This window comes from Acinonyx jubatus, chromosome E2 (assembly GCF_027475565.1).
Source record: "Acinonyx jubatus isolate Ajub_Pintada_27869175 chromosome E2, VMU_Ajub_asm_v1.0, whole genome shotgun sequence".
Taxonomy (NCBI): domain Eukaryota; kingdom Metazoa; phylum Chordata; class Mammalia; order Carnivora; family Felidae; genus Acinonyx; species Acinonyx jubatus.
The window spans coordinates 58,316,560-58,330,039 of record NC_069396.1 but is presented as its reverse complement, the minus strand read 5'-3'; the positions used below and the strand labels follow the sequence as shown (position 1 = coordinate 58,330,039).

Sequence of the window (13,480 nt, the reverse complement as noted above, 5' to 3'; positions counted from 1 at the left end):
CCTCCCGGTCTGTGCGTATCGAGGTCTGTCCGGCCCGGAGTCGAAAAGACCGGGGAGAGGGGCGCAGGGACGGTGCTCAGGCCAGAAGTAGAATCTCGTTCGCGCCAACGTAGAACGAAGGTTCCCCAGAGTCCCTTGCGCTGCGCCTCTCTGGCCCGCAGCCTACATTTCCCGGGAGCCCCTGCGACGCGTGGGGACGCGGCGGCGCGCGGAGAGGAGCGTCGGGCGGCCGCGGGCGCAGTGGCGGCATGTGAGGTGACCGCCTCGTCCTCCGGATTCTGAGAGGTGTGCGGTGTGGACCCGCCCCTGGTACCTGGGCGTGAGTCCCGGGTTGTGACGGTACGTCTGAGTCCGTGAGGCCCATTTTGTGCCATTGTATCTTCTGAGGCCCTGTGTTTGTGATTGTGTTTTGCGTGTGTGAGGGGGAAACACCGGGGTTGAGTGTGTATGCTCGTGCCCGCAGGTGTGTCGTCTCTGGCTGCTTTGGCACCACGGCAGAGGTGAGCCTACAGAACCTTAAATTACCGTCTGACTCTGGATGAGTGTGTGTGTGTGTGTGTGTGTGTGTGTGTGTGTAGGGAACCACAGAAACCGAATGGGTGTGTGCACAGAAACCACCGTTTGTGCAAGCGTATGTTTGTGTGCGTGACACCACGGTGACTAATTTTGTGGAGACTCTGTTTTTGCGTTTTTATAGGCGTGTGTGTACAGTCCTGACTGCAGTCGCAGTGTGGACTCTCCCCGCCGTCGAACAATGACCCCACTGGCGTGTGCTACGATCCACCCTAATTCTGACCCTATCTCGCTGGCGACGGCTCAGCCCCCAGGACGGCGCCCACCCTCCTCCCCCACCGGACCCCAGTTCCAGGTCTGTAGGTCAGAGTTTCTGGGGACCCTCCTCCGAGGGCTTAATATGCCAAGGGCGGATCACAGACCTGGGAGAGGCGTCTTACTTACCAGTCACCAGCGTTACAAAAGGTCGTAACCCAGAAATGGCCCTGGAAGAGGTGCACAGGGTGAAGCTTCCACTCTTCCAGCGCCTCCACGCGTTCACCGACCCGGAAGCGCTCTGAACCGCGTCCTTTTTCGGAAGAGGCTACACCGCAAAGGCACTCTGGATGAAACCATTGGCCAATGGTGATGGAACTCAATTTCCAGCCCCTCTCCCTGGCACCGAGGTCAGGGGGTGGGATTAAAAGTTCTAACCCTCGCCCGCTGGCTTGGTTCCCCTGGCAACCAGCCCCACCAAAGGAGTTTCCCTTGATTTCCTGTTCATTAACATAACAAAAGAGAGCCTTCCCTCTCAGCACTTAGGAAATTCCTAGGGTTGGGGAGCTCCAGGCTGGGAAGGGGCGAAGAACAAATACCTGTTTCTTACTACACAGCACTACATCGCAGCACGTGTGGGGGAAACCCTGGGTTTGTGGTGGTGCCCTCTGGGACTAGGTACTAAGAATAAATGTGTAAGGCACTAGTTTCTGCATTCCCAGTTGTGTGACAAGGTGGTGGTGATCATCAAAATAGCAGCTAACGGGTATTAGGACTTTCACTACCACCACTGCTAGCAGCTGGCACATTGCTGCCCCAGGTCACAAGTGTCATTTCCACTTAAAGTTTTATTTAATCCTTTTAACCCTACTGTTGTTTCTACTGAGCTCTCTGGTCTCCACGTGCATAAACAGAGGCACAGGGAGGTCAGGTTAACTCACCCAAGGTCACACAGCTAGTAAAGATCAGAGCGTGTTTTTGAACCCGGGTCTTGCTGACTCCAAAACCCCTGCTCTTTGCACCCCTTCGGGTTTTTTTTCCCCTGGAGCAAGCTGCTTCTTGAACTGGGAGATTCGTCAGTACCTGGTGGTGCTGGCGGTACCTCTGCTGACACCTGGAAGCTAGCACCTGCTGTCTGGGAAGGTGCTTTCCCTACGGAATTCACTGTGGGGTGGGCATCCACTGGCCAAGAGGCTGCTAACTGAATTCAGGAATGAATGCATGGATAAATGAATACTGCTAGTTTAGGCATACAGAAAGAACTGAGGCTCGAAGACATTAACACTGTTTCTTGACAAGTGAAAATTTGGGAGCCAAGGTTCAAACCAGAGATTTCTGACACAAAGTCACAATGATATTCCAGAGCTTTATCTTAAGCCATTTTTGTCTATTTCATTTCACTTATTCTTTTATTTATCCAATATTTTAGTTTCTATTACGTACCAAGTATTTTGCCAAGTGGATGTAAAATGATAGAATCATAACAAAATAGAGGTGGTCTCCAAAGTCATGGAGATCACAGTAAAATAAACGACCCTTACAGTAAATAAGCAAATAGAAGTAGAGTACAACATTCATATAACACACTGTAATTTAAGAATATTCTGATAGTTTATCCATTATGTCATCACATAAGATGGTTTGAAAGAATTTCATGCAATTTAGATAATGTGGGTTTTTGTTTTTTTAGAGAGAGAGAATATCTCAAGCAGTCTCTGTACTGGGAGTCTGATGAGGGTCTCAATCCCATGACCCTGACACCATGACCTGAGCGGAAATCAAGAATCGGATCCTCAACTGATTAAGCCACCCAGGTGCCCCTATAATTTTGATGTTCATTTTTAACTTTGTTTTGAAATTGTACAAATTTCATAATTTTCATTCATGTTTTCCTTTTTACCCTAGAGTTGTTTAATGGAAATGTTTTATAATTTCCTGTTGTAAGCATCCTTTATTTAGGTTTTCATGTTCTCCTTTAAATCTCTTCATTTCTTGCATTGTGAGCATAAATGACACTTGTAATTTCAATTTTTGGACATACTGATGCATTCTTTGTAACCTAACCGAATATATGGTCATTTAAAAAAGATTCTGTTCCTCACCCTGAATAGGAAAATTTTGAAGAAATAAAGGCTGAGATAGGCTGTCCCAAAGGTTTCCCTGGGAAGGCTATTAATCTTTGGTCAGATCCCCGGAAGTCAGGAGAAATCATGGCAGCCCAGCCAGGCTCCACCTTTTGGCCTACACGAACATCCTTCAATATAAACTTGCTCAGGAAAGCAGAACTGAGAAGAAACAGACCAAGTTGTTAACAGTGGCCATCTATATAGAATATCAGTTATTTTCGGGGTGCCTGGGTGGCTCAAGTGTCGGTGGCTCAGGTGTTGGTTAAGTGTCGGACTCTTGAGTTCAGCTCGGGTCAGGATCTTACAGTTTGTGAGACCGAGCCCCACATGGGGCTCTGCGCTGACAGTGAGGAGCCTGCTTGGGATTCTCTCTCCGTCTCTCTCTCTGACCCTCCCCCACTGTCTCTCTCAAAATAAATAAGCTTTTTTAAAAAAATCAATTATTTTCAATATTTATCTTGATAACTTACATTACCCCCACTTTTCTAAAATAACCAGTTATCTGGGTGGCTCAGTTGGTTAAGCCTCCAACTCCTGGTTTCAGGTCAGGTCATGATCTCACAGTTCGTGAGTTCAAGCCCCACATCCGGCTCTGCACTGATAGCACAAAACTTTCTTGGGATTCTGTCTCCCTCTCTCTCTGCTCCTCCCCTACTCGCTCTCTCGCTCTCTCTCAAAAATAAATAAATAAACATTTAAATAAGCAGTTATCACTCTTCCCAATGGTAAACCCAGACCACATTAATAAGGCTAAATAGTGGGAAGTCACACTTACCCATTTACCACAATTCTATCTGACAATAAATTACCTTTCCTCTAAGTGTAATGACTTAGCAGAAGCAAAAGTGATTGGAACCATTTAAGAGCTTTGGGTCCCTTAATCACTGATGGTTCAGTTCCTCCAGTTGGACTCCCTCCTACAGAAACGAAATGCCAGGCACAGACCTGGGCTTCACCCAAGCCTAGCCCTGCTGGAGCAATCAGGGTGACTTCCCAGCTGCTCCCACGAAGGCAGCCCCAGGGAAGGAGCCACAGTTATTGGAGAAAGTGGTTAAAACTGCAACAGCAGCAGCTCTGGGGAGTGCAGGGCAAGTCAGCAGGTGGCAAAGGAGGCATGACACCCCTCCTTCCAACCCACTGTCTGTGGGGCAAAGCACGGGGAGAGGAACTGTGCTCATAGCCCAGGAAACCCATCATTCGGTGTCATCCTCAGATGTTACTAGAACATGCAAGCAGACAACTGAGTATTCAGGAAGCATGAGATCCTCTCTCTGGAACTTGAAAGAGATGGCCCATTTGCCCAGGCTCCCCAAAGGAGAGATTCAACAATAGCACCCTTTTCATCCAGAGGGATGAAATGGATTCTGGAGAGAATGAACAAGCGTAGATGGCATTTGCGGTACTGTTTTCCTGATGGCAGGAATAATGGGCAGTTTGCATCTTGTTGCACATAGTTGAATAACTGACTTCTTATTCACCATTGCCATTTTCATGTGTGTGATGCATTACTAGCACATTACATCACATTACTAGTCCTAGACTGACTCCTGGCTTGTGGTTGGCGCTCAGGAGCCAAAGTGGATATACAGATGTATAGATACACCAGTGGTTCTAAACCTCAGGGGCCACAAGGCAACATATGAAGATATTTTTGCTTGACACAGTTTGGGGAGGGGTTCTATTCTACAGCCTCTAGTGGGTGGAGGCCAGGGTTACTGCTAAACATCCCACAATGGACATGACAGCTCTCTCCTGAAGTTACCCTGCCAGAATCTCAACAGTGAGGAGGCTCACAGCCCTGCTTTACATATATAAATTTATGTCCCACAAAACTTTTCAATGGATTCACAGTTCTACATTTTGCAATATACTCTAATTTAGCCAATCCCCTTAACCATTCGTGCGTTTTCTCTTTTAAATATACTGGCATTACCTCTTGTGTGTTAATCTGGTAAGCAGCTGCCATCTCTGTTTCTATTTTCTTCTTGGGTCTACCCAGGAAGAAGGTGGAGGTCACAGGCCTGCAGCACGTTTTAATGTCCTTGGGGTTTCGGGGCTCTCCCAAATACATAGATGCCCTAAGTTCAGCCATTTTCTTGGGGTTTTGTGCTTCACTCAAAGCTCATGGCTATGGGAACAGACACTCCACCCTTAATTAAAACCTCTAGGAGAGCGTCAGGGGGGCTCAGTCAGTTAAGCGTCTAAGTCTTCAGTTTGGCTCAGATCATGATCTACGGTTTGTGAGATCGACCCTGCATTGGCTGTGCAGTAGCAGCACAGAGCCTGCTTGGGATATCCCCCCCCCCCACCCCCACTTCCCTGCTTGAGCTCTTTCTCTCTCTCTCAAAATAAACAAACAGGAGCATCAGTCATCTGGTTCTTCAAAGCTGATGACTACAGCAAGGACCCAAGAGAAAGACACACTGTGTGGTGTGACTCTTCACAAAAACAGCAGCCACTTCAGTTTTGCTTTCAGAAGCTTCCTCAAGGCTGAAGGGAGCACCAGCCTCCTTGAGAAAGGATGCCTCACCTGCTCTGTGGGATGAGGGGCAGCTCCTGGAGGATGCCCCTTGAGGCTCTGCTGTGTTGTCTTGTGGGCTCTGAGCCTGCCTTCAGCCCACCTGAGCAAGGGGCTCTCGGGCTTCACTTTGACAGGCCTGCTGATGTTGTTATGGTGGCCATCTTTGACCTTACGTTCATCAAAAACTATTCCCTCATTCACTTTACCTGGAGACCACCTTGCAGAACTCTGCTAAGTGAATCGGGAAGAGGGGCACAGGAGAAGGGGACGAGATGACAGGGGGCTAGGCATGCCTGCACCAACATTTCCCATGTCCTCTTACGAAACATGACTCCTGGTCAACTTCCATGATTGTCTGCTACGTCTTACTCATGACTCTGCCTCCTACCTAAATTTGGAAAATGCAAATTTGATGACATCTGTATAGACGGTACTAATTAAGGATCACTTTTCCAAAATAATTGCAAGAGTGTGCTTCCCACACATTAAAATGTGCATCCAGGCTGCAGCAACTTCTTACTCAACACGTCTTCGGAGGCAAGGAAAACAAAAGCAAAAATGAACTACTGGGACCTCATTAAAATAAAAAGCTTCTGCACACCGAAGGAAACAATCAACAAAACTAAAAGGCAACCGACAGAATGGGAGAAGATATTCGCAAACAACATATCAGATAAAGGGTCAATATCCAAAAATCTATAAAGAACTTATCAAACTCAACACCCAAAAAACAAATAATCCAGTGAAGAAATCAGCAAAAGACATGAATAGACACTTCTCCAAAGAAGACATCCAGATGGCTAACAGACACATGAAAAAATGTTCAACATCACTCATCATCAGGGAAATACAAATCAAAACCACAATGAGATACCACCTCACACCTGTCAGAATGGCTAACATTAACAACTCACGCAAAACAGATGTTGGCAAGGATGCGGACAAAGAGGATCTCATTTGCATTGTTAGTGGGAATGCAAACTGGTGCAGCCACTCTGGAAAACAGTATGGAGGTTCCTCAAAAAGCTAAAAATAGAACTGTCCTACAACCCAGCAATTGCACTACTAGGTACTTATCCAAGGGATACAGGTGTGCTGTTTCGAAGGGACACATGCACCCCCATGTTTATAGCAGCACTATCGACAACAGCCAAAGTATGGAAAGAGCCCAAATGTTCATCGACGGATGAATGGATAAAGAAGATGTGGTGTATATATATACAATGGAGTATTACTTGGCAATCAAAAAGAGTGAAATCTTGCCATTTGCAACTATGTGGATGGAACATGAGGGTATTAAGCTAAGTGAAATTAGTCAGAGAAAGGCAAATATCCTATGACTTCACTCATATGAGGACTTTAAGAGACAAAAGAGATGAACATAAATAATATAAAAATAATATAAAAACCGGGAGGGGGACAAAACATAAGAGACTCCTAAATATGGAGAACAAACAGAGGGTTGCTGGAGGGGTTGTGGGAGGGGGGATGGGCTAAATGGTTAAGGGGCACTAAGGAATCTACTGAAATCATTGTTGCACTATATGCTAACTCATTTGGGTATAAATTTAAAAAAAAATTTTTTTTAAATGTGCATCCAACACCTCATAGGTCAGTGATGCCGCTCTGAGTAACATGCACCCAGTGTTCTGGAAGTGAGCACACCATGGTGGATGAACTGAGATTGTGGCAAACATGTATTCGAACCGTGGAAGAGTCCTACGAGCTAGGAGTAGTTTGGGTTCTATAGAGGTGCACCCACACACTATGATGAAGGGGAACGGAGGAGCCTGCCTGTGTTTGCAATGGGAAATCACATCTGCTGACTGTCATCCCAAATTGTCTACTGGGATTGGGGCCAATCTGTGCTTATATATTCACTCAACACTTTTTTGGTGACTGTCTACATGCTAGGGTCTGTGTAAGGGACCAAGGCTTACCTGTTAGGGGTCAGGAGGTAGCACATTGGTCAGGAACACAGGCTTTGTCTGTAGACTGCGTTCAAATCCCACGTCTGACTTGTTGATATAGTGGCTCTAGCAATTAGTAAGGACAATGCCTGTGATTTTTCTTTTTTTTATTTTTTTTTATTAAAAAAAATTTTTTTTTAACGTTTATTTATTTTTGAGAGAGAGAGACACAGCATGAACGGGGGAGGGGCAGAGAGAGAGGGAGACACAGAATCGGAAGCAGGCTCCAGGCTCTGAGCCATCAGCCCAGAGCCTGACGCAGGGCTCGAACTCATGGACTGCGAGATCGTGACCTGAGCTGAAGTCGGACGCTTAACCAACTGAGCCACCCAGGCGCCCCTGCCTGTGATTTTTCATTCACAAACTATGGGTAACGATAACATCTTCCTCATTGGGTTGGGATAAGGTAAACAAGTTAATACACATTAAGTTTTAAAGACTAAACGAGCTCATAGCCTTAATGCTGGAAAGTGCTGTCATGCTCTGCCCTACAGACAATTGTTGACAATGCATCAACATGGGAAGATTTTGAAAAATCAATGTATGAGATTTCAGAGAGAAGGTGACCTGGGGGATTGTGGGACTTCACAGAGGTGGGCAGAAGGGGATTTTAGAGTGGGCACACCTCATTTGTAAAGTCAGTTTTAAGGATCCTCCATGGTAATTCCCGTGCTAGGCCTGTGATAAACCTTTTTTTTTTTTTTTTAAGTTTTATTTAAGTAATCTCTATACTCAACATGGGGCTCGAACTCATGACCCTGAGCTCAAGAGTGGGACCCTCCTCCCACTGAGCCAGTCCCTGTAACAAGCCCTTAGCCCTCTGAAACCCTTTGTGATGCATCAAAGTCATGAGGAATGCTTTCCTCAACACCCCCACCCTCCAGTGATGTGACATTGGGCGAAACAGTCTCATTGCTTGTTTCTGTTTGATTCACTCTCATATGAGATCATACAGTATTGGTTATAAAGATTAAGGAGAAATGACATAATGTGTGTAGTGCCTGTCCCTGTGCCTGGTCCTCAGAGCAGTCCTCTACCCATGGAAACACCCCATTTCCTTGCTCGGTTTTGTCATATCATGGTCTTCCTCAAAGACATTCTTGCCCTGGGGTGCCTGGGTGGCTCAGTTGGTTAAGCGTCTGACTTCGGCTCAGGTCATGATCTCACGCTTTGTGGATTTGAGCCCCGCGTTGGGCTCTGTGCTGACAGCTCAGAGCCTGGAGCCTATTCAGATTCTGTGTCTTCCCCTCTCTCTGCCCCTCCTGTTTGCACTCTGTCTCTGTCTCGGTCTCTCTCAAAAATAAATAAACGTTAAAAAAAAATTTTTTTAAAGATGTTCTTGCTGAGTAATTGGGACAATGTGACTTTGCGTTGTGTCTACAAGAGTATACTCCTCTGAGAAATACAAAACAATTTTTTTTTAAATTTATTTATTTATTTTGAGAGAGAGTGCACGAGCAGGGGAAGGGCAGAAAGAAAGAAGAGAATCCCAAGCAGGCTCTGTGCTGTCAGCACAAAGCCTGATGCAGGGCTTGAATTTACAAACCTTGAGATTATGACCTGAGCCAAAATCAAGAGACAGACGCTTAACTGACTGAGCCACCCAGGTGCCCGAGAAATACAAATTTATATAATCATCCAACAAATGAGCTTTACAGTACTAACAGTTCATGATCTCTATGTCACAATGAATAATAAACATTTTCTCAGTGTTGCGAAATTACTTGTAAATATCACAAAAGGCAATGATAATCATCTTTGAAAAAGTCTGTACCTGAGATTCTGACAGCCTGAGGCCTCGTCACTAATTTGGGGGATTGAGGAAGTGACTGCAAAAGTCTGTCCTCTTCTGGTTTCCCTGGCTCCTGGGGACCAAAAAAGGTGACTCCAGCTCCCTCCTTGTCTGGGACCTGGATTCCAATTCTTTCTCTAGATATCTGAGGCTATCAGAAACTCAACTCAGCCTCTGGACTGCCTTTATTGAATTTAAAAATGTCCAGGGACACCTGGGTGGCTCAATCAGCTGAGCGTTCCACTCTTGATTTTGGTTCAGGTCATGATCCCAGGGCCATGGGATCGAGCTCCGTGTTGGGCTCCATGCTGAGCACGGAGACTGCTTAAGATTCTCTCTCTCTCCCTCTGCCGTTCACCCTCACTCACACACTCTCTCTCTAAAATAAAATAATAAATATAAATAAATAAATTAATTAAAATGTCTATTGGGTTTTGAAAAGCTGCCCTAAAATATCATGAATAATCTCCTATGATCCTAAAGGAATAGGACCAGTAAACACTACTTTACTCTTTTGTTAGTGTTCTGATTCCAGTAAACACTACTTTACTCTTTTGTTAGTGTTCTGATTCCACCAAATAGAGTTGTTCTAAATGACATTTTGGACATAATGGAAGAAGACCAATCACACTGTCTGTGAATGCTTGCTGATTAAGCAGGAGCATGCTTTTATTTTCCCGTTCTCTAGTTTACTAATCCTGCTCCAACCTACCTGCATGTATGTTCACCCTCCTCACATCTGTCAAATAGCATCCCCAGATATCAGCAAGACGACCCGTCCATGAGATAAAGCCAAGCTCCCTCCAATCCCAGCATGACAGAGCACTTTCTCAATGATGTCTCCTAGCCTCTGCGTGAAGGGGGCAAGTTGGGACCTTTTCTTTTGTGATTTGAAGGTGGTTTAAGTGGAACTTTCAATGCAGAGTTTTCCTAAGGATTGAGTAGGAATCATGCATGATACAATGATTTTGGAATGAAGAGACAAAGTGATGACAAAGTCAGTCATCTGAGGTAAGGAGTTCAAAGACTCTTGACCTCTAAACTGTTGGATAATGATTTCTGTCAAAGAGATGGACCTTTCAGACAGTTCCTAAAATGAACGAAGGTTACTTGCAACCTTTGTTATGTTGTGTCCCACTCACAGCACAACGATAGCAAAGTTGTGCTGTGAGTAGAACTGTACAATCAAACAGGAGTGGACAATGGACTGTGTGTGAATGTTGTAGTAAGTACGCTGTATGTGTGGATTTATCCACTCTGATGTTCCGTGAATTTTTATAGGTAAGAGAGAAGTAGAGGGTACGAAAAACCACAGGTGAATAGTAGCAAGTTTTACAAAAGGCTAAATGGCCACTGGACAGCTAGATGACCACTTATTTAGCTATCAGAACAAAAGAGAGTGGAGGGTCAGTTCTCCCAACTATGCTATTTATCTTTATGGGTAATACACAAATATATAATGGATGCTAGTCCAAGACTCATCAGACCAATAAGGTGAAAAGGAAACCATAATTAGATTCCAAGTAAGCATAAAAGTTTAAGAAAAAAATCTATGGAGTAAAAAATAAAAATAAAAATAAAAAGACAAAAGATTATATCATCATTGAGAACCAAGGTATTAACAATACTATTGAAAGACACAGAAAGCACTAGAAATTCCCAAGAATAAAATTGTATCTTTTTTTTTTTTAAGATTTTATTTTTAAGCAATCTCTACACCCAACGTGGGGTTTGAACTTACAACCCCAAGATCAAGAGTCACATGCTCCACTGACTGAGCTGGCCAGGGGTCCCTGTCTTCAATGTCTTATATCAGTGTCTTATAGTTTTCAGCATACAGGCCTTTCATCTCCTTGGTGAAATTTATTCCTAGATATATTATTCTTTTTGATGCTATTGTAAATAGGATGGTTTTTCTTAACTTCTCTTTTTGATAGTTCAGTATTAGCATATAGAAATAACTGATTTTTGTATATTGATTTTGCATCCTGCAACTATACTGAATTTATTATTCTAATGGATTCCTGACTAGTTCTTGATGTTCCTGTTCAGATTTTTGGAGACAACCTTTGAAGGGGCTGGATGCTTTGCGCTGGCCATTGAGGAGATCAACAGACATGCCAATCTGCTTCCCAACCTCACCCTTGGGTGTCTCCCTTTGGGACTCCAGGTGTCCCTGGCCCTTCAAAAGGTAGTGAATCTGCACTCAGGTTACAAGGGCTGCACTCCTAACTACAGGTGTTGGGGCAGCCCCCCTCTGGCTGCAGTGGTTGGAACAACAAGTTCAGCTCTTTCTAGTCCCATGGCAAGACATCTGGGGCTTTACAAAATTCCTCAGGTGAGTAGTCCTGAAACCCCCATCATTATGCTTAATTACATCCCTATTACAAGCATCATGGACTTACTTATTTATACAAAGCCAAATTCTTTTTGAGCCTCCTTATCCTAAACTACAAAATAAAGAAAACCATAGTCTTCTCCTTGTAAGTTGGGGGAAGGACTGAGGAATAGATGTGAAGGGTGAAAACAGACTAAGTCCTAACGTGGTATTATTGTCTTGACTCTTACCCTCCTCCTCTTCTTCATTCTTCTCGTCTTCTTCAATTTCCTGTTATCATTGGCAGTTTTCTCATCACACAGTAAAATATCAGAAATTGTATTAAGGTCTCATACCCTGTGGTCATCATGTACCAAACCAACCTTTCAGATTCTCGGATGACAATCAAATCTTGTCTCAGAGACATTATTTATACATCGCTACCATAACAAAAACAACCACAATAGTAGCATCCACTTAAGAAGGAACTCTGATTCTCCTGGAATTTTTCTAAGAAATTCTCATTTTGAGGAATCTGTGGTAGCGAGGAATTGTGCTTCATTCTTGCCTGGGGATTTCAGAAGCCGTGAGTCCCAGCCCCCTGTACCAGCCAGGAGAGGAGACTAGAAATCGTGCACGGAGTATTCTCAGAAGAAAGCCTTATTGGACTTTCCATTCTTTTATGTGTGGCTGACTGTCAGTCAGAGGTCTGTCTGGGGCGCCTGGGTGGCTCAGCTGGTTGAGAGTCCAACTTTGGCTCAGGTCATGATCTCGCAGTTCATGAGTTCAAGCCCCACATGGGGCTTGTTGCTCTCAGTGCAGAGTCTGCTTTGGATCTTCTGTCCCTCTCTCTCTGCCTCTCCCCTGCTTGTGCACATGTGCTTGCGCGCTCTCTCTCTCTCTCAAAAATAAAGTTAAAAAAATGTTGAAAATAAAAATGAAAAAATAAAGGGGTACCTGGGTGGCTCAGTCGGTTAAGCATCCGACTTCAGCTCAGGTCATGATCTCACAGTTCATGGGTTCAAGCCCCGCATGGGGCTCTGTGCTGACAGCTCAGAGCTTGGAGCCTGCTTCGGATTCTGTGTCTCCCTCTCTCTCTTCCCCTCCCCCACTTGTCTCTGTCTCTCTGTCTCCCTCAAAAATAAACATTAAAAAAATAAAAAATTAAAAAATTAAAAAAAAAAAAAAAGATAGAGGTCTGTACCTATGGCGTTTCAATGCTTCGGGTTGGATTTAAACACAGCTTTTAAAAAGAAAGATGTACGAGTAGACACCAGAAACAACTGTCTGGCCTTCTGAATTACTCAGTGACGTAACGTATTTCAACAAATGCTATGGAAGGATATTCTCTCTTCCTATTTAACCTAGCTGTGTTCAGTGCCAGATAAATGGGGCAAGCCAACCAAGAATGGAGATACATTGTTGATTTTAAAGTATGTCCATCCAGCATGGTAAAACGTGGGATGAAGGCATAGTGGTGTGGGTGGTTGTCATAGAAACGGAAGCACGTTCCAATTGAGCAGCTTTCTCAGAAGGGTTATTAGTGGGATTTGAATTTTAACTCAGGGATGAGATATTTAACCACCACAGCATGTCCTGCTGCAAATGACACCCTTTGAACAAAAGAGAAAAGACAAAGGGTACTCGGAAATCTAGGGGATCTATTACATTGGTGTCCAAGCATTCAAGAGGTTTTATTACATGCTCTCCCTGGTATCCATATTTTCTTTCACTCCTCCCTAACTGTTGTACCCTGCATCCTTCTTGATGCAAAGAAATGTCAATTTTATTATAAATTTAAAAAATAATCCATAAAAATAAAATATTAAAAAGCATTACTTGAGAGAGAGGGGCAGCATGCGTGCAAGTCGGGGAGGGGCAGAGGGAGACAGAATCTTTTTAAAAATTGTTTAATGTTTATTTATTTTTAAACTTTTTTTAACGTTTATTTATTATTGAGAAACAGAGAGAGACAGAGCATGAGTG

General features: G+C 44.3%; 1 protein-coding gene and 1 long non-coding RNA gene across 12 annotated transcripts in view; one reads left to right on the top strand and one right to left on the bottom strand.

Moving 5' to 3' along the window:
- ZNF667 (zinc finger protein 667) overlaps positions 1 to 13,480 on the bottom strand; it is a 78,434-nt gene that overhangs the window by 45,014 nt on the left and 19,940 nt on the right. For 2 of the 7 annotated variants that reach the window (XM_053210625.1, XM_053210623.1), the window contains exon 2: positions 9,890 to 10,020. The exons of 3 other annotated variants lie outside the window; for them this stretch is intronic. The gene's annotated coding sequence lies outside the window, so the exon portion shown is untranslated. Of the gene's footprint in view, positions 1 to 957; positions 1,095 to 7,355; positions 7,452 to 9,889; positions 10,021 to 13,480 lie in introns of those variants that run through there. 2 more of the 7 variants (XM_053210622.1, XM_015084065.3) reach the window with 2 other exon arrangements.
- LOC106985885 (uncharacterized) lies at positions 206 to 3,280 on the top strand. Of its 5 annotated transcripts, none has more exons than XR_001431999.3 (3): positions 206 to 339; positions 698 to 868; positions 2,463 to 3,280. It is a non-coding gene; the product is annotated as an uncharacterized LOC106985885 (long non-coding RNA). The 5 variants fall into 5 exon arrangements; XR_003413468.2 differs by having other exon boundaries at positions 698 to 1,137; XR_003413469.2 differs by having other exon boundaries at positions 698 to 1,137; positions 2,459 to 3,280.